The sequence below is a fragment of the Octopus sinensis genome, linkage group LG19 (assembly GCF_006345805.1).
Source record: "Octopus sinensis linkage group LG19, ASM634580v1, whole genome shotgun sequence".
Lineage (NCBI taxonomy): Eukaryota > Metazoa > Mollusca > Cephalopoda > Octopoda > Octopodidae > Octopus > Octopus sinensis.
The window spans coordinates 17,004,487-17,011,278 of record NC_043015.1 but is presented as its reverse complement, the minus strand read 5'-3'; positions in this window follow the sequence as shown (position 1 = coordinate 17,011,278).

Sequence of the window (6,792 nt, the reverse complement as noted above, 5' to 3'; positions counted from 1 at the left end):
GGACGGCAAAAGCAAAGTAGACCAAGGAAAATGTGGAGGGGACAGGTGGAGGAGGAGATTGGGAGGATTTGACTTGAGAAGGGAAGATGTCCCAAACTGGGCAAGATGGTGTGAGAGTGGTTGCTATGGGACTGAGTTAGATTTGGCCACCCTGTTAATGGAGACAAAATGATGGATGATGATATATATATAATTATAATTTTAAAAAGACATGTTTACTATGGAAACTCCTGGTATAGTGTGCGCAATAATATACAGTAACCAGCCAGAGTTAGCTGCAACATACCTACACATGTGTTCCAACAATTTTCTTCTTTCTTTGTAACCTTCAGAAAAATCGATACTTTTTAATGAAATTTCTACAAACATGCTTCAGATGATGTAGATTTTGATTATATTGGAATTTGTTGTGAAATAAACTTTTTAAAAAAAATGTGATGCATGTCAATATCTGTATGTGCTTTCCCACCAATTTTTTTTTTTCATCTACATGCTCTGAAGGAATTTTCATCCAAAAATTTTCATTTTTCTGCAACTTATGAAGAAATAAGCTGATTCATTTTAATTTTCTGAAACTCCTCTCCCTACTTCTCCCCCCAAAACATTTCTTTTACAACAAATTCAGATGTAATCAGAATATACACCATCTGAAATGTATTTGGAAAAAATTTCACTAAAAATATCTATTTTTCTGGAAGTCATCAAAACACAAAGTCAGTAGGCCACATTTGTGTATGTTTGCCCATTGCTTTAACATACAGTACCATGCAAAATTCTTCAACCACGTTAAACTATTGTAAATTTCTACTAATTGTCAAATTATATGTGGATGTTTTACATTGCATTTTTTACTCCTGTTGGAGTCATTTTCATACCTAATCAAAAGTTTTCAGCCACCTCACATAAAACAATCAAGATACAGTGTTTTAAAGCAGAAAAATGTCTATAATGAAAATTTATTACATTATGTTCATTTCAAGAAGTTACTGAACATCATTAATATTTTGTGTAGCTTCCCTTAGCTTTAATAATTGCTTCAATGCACCTGGGAAGAGATGCATACGAATCCTTCACCATCTTCGCAGGTATTAGATGCTATTCTCTGTGGCTGATCTCCCACAATTCTTCAAGAGTGCATGGATTCTTTTGACAAACTCTTCTCTTTAGATTATTTACATTTCATGGATATTTGTCCTCATCTTGTTTGTTATTAACAAAATGTTTCAGTTGATATATCCCCCAGCCTTCATCAGGTGTCTTGGGGAAATTTCAAACCTGGGTTCTCATTCCTAAGGTATTTTTCGATGTTGTTGTTGTTATTATTATTATTATATGGCATAGTGGTTAAGAGCGTGGGCTACTAACCCCAACATTCCCAGTTCGATTCCAGGCAGTGACCTGAATAATAATAATAATAATAATAATGACAACAACAACAACATCGAAAAATACCTTAGGAATGAGAACCCAGGTTTGAAATTTCCCCAAGATACCTGATGAAGGCTGGAGGGTATATCAGCTGAAACGTTGTGTTAACAACAAACAAGATGAGGACAAATATCTGTCAAATGTACATAATTCCTCATCTCTTAAATATAGAACTGTATTATCTTCTCTTTAGTTCTGTCCACATTTGCTCAATGATATTTAAGTCAGGGCTCTGAGCTGGCCAATCTTTCAATATGGTAACACCTTCATCAACCAGACACTGTTGTATTGCACATGATCTGTGGCATGGAGCTCCATGATGCTGAAAAATCTCACCTTCATCCAAGTCTGGTATTGAATTGCCCTTCAGCAACTGGGTGTACTTGGCACTATTTGAGTTATAGTCAATTTTAACCAACTTTCTTGAACCATCACTTTTCATGTATCCCCAAAGCATCAGATTCTTACCCCCAAACTTCACTGTTTTTGTTGTGTAACCTGTGTTGTTTCACTTTCCTGGAGGCCTTCTGACAAATTCCCACTTATTAGAAAGCAAAACAACCCATGTTACTCAATGATAATAGTGAAGTTTGGGACTAATAATCTGATGCTTTGGGGATACATTACATTTTTCCATATTATAGGTATACATATAACTCCTATTTAAAACAATGATAGTAGTATTATTTAATAAAGTTTTAAAATCTTTTATTTTCTAAAATATTATAAACCAACATCAATAACTATTGAAACTTTTAATCTATCTAAATATTCACCTATAAAATTCCATGTGTATATACACATATATATATATATATATATATATATGTATGTATGTATGTATGTATGTATGTATATATCATCCACAAATTTTATGAATATACTTCTCTAGTAAAACAAATGATAATTTTCATCTATACTATAATGGAGAAAGCTGCTTATTAATTAGGTATGTAACAATTACTAAAAGTGCTAAAAGAAAGCAATAATTAAAGGGTTGACCATCTGGAAATATTTTTATAAATTCATGTTCGAAGAAATCCCCTATAATTTCGATTTCTCAAGTTTATTGAATTTTTTAAACTCCAATTTCTTGCCAATATAAATATTCATTGCATTCACTGTGGAGTATTCCATTTTCATTTGCAAAGTCTCTCACTCTCTCTTTTAATGTTTTCATTTTAAGTTTTAATTTGCTATTTAGAAGACCAACAGTTTATTCTATTAATGTATACGTAGTGTAAAAACAATATTTATTGAATGAAATTTTTTTTAAATACCTGATAATTTTTATTAACAAAATTTGAAAGTGATTTTGTCATTATGGCTGTTTGGAATACTATAAGCCTTACAATAATAACCATCCAGACCCATTTTGGCCATTTTCCTTTTTAACTTAAAAACCATGGGAGGAGCCTTTCGGTAAAAAAAAAAAAGAACAAAAAGAAAATTGTAAATATTTTCAGAGGAAAATTGAAGGGGGTTTCACTGTTGTTTCTAGCACAACCCAAACCACCCTCCCTTTTCACTCTCACATGTACTGATGTTTTTTCAATATTTAATCTAAATGTTTACCCCCACCTGAATCAAGCAAAGCTGTGTGTGTGTAAGAAAAGACATTTTCTAACCGCAAAGTGTGCTATTAAAATGAATTATTGTTTACATAACTCTTTTCTTAAATCAATAACAATTGCAGCATGGAAGAAGTTTGTAAGCCATTCAAGAACACACAAAAACTGTTAGTTTCACATCAACATTTAAATTTTATTTGTTTGAAAATATTTTCATCGCTTTGAAACCGTGACCTGTTCACTGACAAAACTTTGTGCTGCATCATTTTTGTGAAGTTTTGCCAGTGAACAGGTTGCAGTTTCAAAGCAACAAAAATATTTTGGCACAAATGAAATTTAAATGTTGAAGTGAAACTGTATTTGTGTGTTCTTGAATGGGCTACAAACATTTTCCACACTGCACTTGTTTTTTTGTTTCAGCACATGATCTAATTCAAGTCACTTGCTATGCAAGTACATCTCTGTAATTTTTTAAAATCACTGTGGATAAATGCCAGCAATGACCGTCTCAGGCTCTCCAATATTTTAATTTCTAAACAGAAAGAATTGGGGGCATGGAGTGGGGTTGCAAAAAAGTTATAATTTCTCAAATTTTCTTTTTTATAGCATATAAATGTATTTATGGGAGGGGGTGTTGAAATACATCAATATATGTGAGAGTGATAAAGAAATGAGGAGGGGTGTCTTTGGATGCGCTAGAAACAATAGCCAAATTGCTCTTAAATCACTAATTTTTCCCTCTGAACATATTAACAATTAAAAAAAAATTTTACTGAAAATGCTCTTCCCATGGTTTTGAAGTACAAAAAAAAATGGCCAAAATAGGTCCAGAGTGAGATGATTAGAGTGAGTGGGGCTGTAAAAAAAAAAACAGTTTTCAAAACTTTTCTCATACAAAGATGCCCCTCCCCAATCCCATCATTTCAAAAGCTGTGGTTTAAAAAAAATGGGGAAAATCCCCGAAAAAGCTTTTCACAAAAGTTTCTTTCTAATCGTAATCTATGCCATTTGAAAGGGATTTGTATAAATTTTCATTAAAAGATACTCATTTTCCTGAAAGTTCTGAGGGAAAAAAATCAGATTGTGTGACTTTTCCAAAACTCCTCTCTCTACCCACTTGGAAAAATTCTCTCCCATAAATCCCTTATACTCTGAAGCCACAACATCTAAGTGATATTTGTAGAAAATTTTGTTAAAATGTTTCCATTTTTCCAGATGTTATGAGGTAACAAAGTCGGGGGTGTACACATTTGTAGTAATGCTCTTTTATTTATACGATTTTTTCATTTCATGTTTATTTCATTTATTGTTTGTAATGTTCTTTCTCTCTCACACACACACTGTAAAGCTTACAGATAGGCTGCTGAATTGTAATCTCTATGTTGCTTTGAAGAGAAGGTAAAACTTGATAAAATGCTTCTCCCTCTGTTGTTGGACTACCATGATGTTTGTTTAAATGAGAGAGATTATGACTGATAAAATAATGAAAGCAATATTTACTAAGCAAGTGAGCACAAAGAAATAATTAGACATAAAATATAAAAATTATTAGAATTGGGAATCAAATATGAAAATATTATCAAGGGATTAACAGAAAACTACCCAGAGGGCAGTCTTTCTGTTTGTCATAATATCCTTAGAAACAATTTAACCACACACAAAGGGAGATTACTCACCATTCTTATTTACAATTATACTTTTAGAAATATGTAGCAAGTTTTATAAAACTACCTCATATCTTTTAGCAAAATTTAAATTCCTCTTAGAAGTATGTATACTATAATTTTTTTATATATCTAATACTTTTTCTCTGAATAAGGGAATGTATCTGTTAGTCCATTAAAATGCTAAATAATAATAATTTTCCTATGAAATACATTCTAAATTACTATTTCAGTATACAATATTGAATAACTTTTCCCTCTTAACTATAACTTTAAAATATTATAACAAACTTTTCTTTCTTAATATTTTATATCTTATATCATAAATCAATTATGTTTATCCCTATTTTAGTCCCATTTCACTTTTTTCCTCTGAAAAATCTATTCCTCTCTATACCCTTATTTGTTTCATCTCTCAATTTTCTTCAACGCCCATAACAGCCTATATTCTATTTAAATGACTACTTTATGTCCCTTAACACCTATAACAGTATATTTTTCAAATACATCATAGTATCATAGTAAGATTCATTACCCCCAAATCTTATATTTATTAACAGATTATTGTTTATGTTATTTGAATATTTGAAAATATAGTTCTCATCCATCTTACATAGCTTGTTGTTTACCTCCATTATGTAAGCATTCACCCAAATGAAATCTGGTCAAACTGTGGGGTTCTTTTACGTAGAACATGGTCTGAATCATAATGATCTGAAGCAGTGTTCACTTAGTGGCCAGATTGAAACGTGTAGACATATTTTATGCTTATTTCTTATGTTCCTTTAAATCTTATTTGTATTACCTTATTTGATTGTGATACAAATAAAATTAAATAAGTATCCACTATATTTCTTCTCCATTTTCTTATATTAACTTCACGCAATATTAGTATATATGTGTATGTGTGTATATATATGTATATGTATGTGTATGTATATATATATATATATTTTTTGTTTTATAAATATATTAAAAACTATATAAATTTATAAATAAATAAATATATATATATAGAGAGAGACACACACATATATATATATATATATATATAGAGAGAGAGAGAGAGAGAGAAGGAGAGACATATGTATATATATGTATATATCTATATATATTTGTATATATATTTGTATATCGATATATATTTGTATATGTATATATATATATATATATACCGTTTCATGCAACTCCATTTAATTGAACTTCTAAAATGGAGACAGCATGTTATTTGCCTATCTCCTTAACTTCTTGGAGATTTTAGGTATAATTATACTAATGTGTCCATCTGTTCTAATCTAATTAAATTCTATGTCTTTGTGCTGCTGAAGATTGCTTTGCATTTTGAATTGATGTAATTATTGCATTGTTCAATTAAATGGAGTTGCATGAAATGATCGTACTGCATTACGTCTGGATATCCTTATTGCTTATTTTGATTTTAATTACCTTACTTTGAAATTGAATGGATAATACCGTACTAAATTCTGGTGCCTCACTTAGGTGCCATATTCATCTGAATTTCAACCCCGCGTCGAATGGCTTCTGTGCCGGTGGCACATAAATAGCACCATCCGAACGTGGCCGATGCCAGCACCGGCCCGACTGGCTTCTGTGCCAGTGGCACATAAAAAGCACCATCCGAGCGTGGCCGACGCCAGCACCGCCTGGACTGGCTTCTGTGCCGGTGGCACATAAAAAGCACCAACCGATCGTGGGATCCCGGAACATCTCGCTGTGCTTGAGGAGACCTGTTGAGTCAAGTGCATGTACATGAACATCGAACCAAATATCAATGGAAACAGTAGTTGTGATACCTGTGCCAGTGACACAGGCCGTTGCCAGAGCAGCCTCCACGTGCTGGTGGCACATAAAAAGTACCAACCAATCGTGGGATCCCGGAACATCTCGCTGTGCTTGAGGAGACCTGTTGAGTCAAGTGCATGTACATGAACATCGAACCAAATATCAATGGAAACAGTAGTTGTGATACCTGTGCCGGTGACACAGGTCGTTGCCAGTGCAGCCTCCACTGGCTTCTGTAAGCACCATCCGAACGTGACCAATGCCAACCCTGCTTCTGTGCCGGTGGCACATAAAAAGCACCATCCGAACGTGGCCGATGCCAGCAC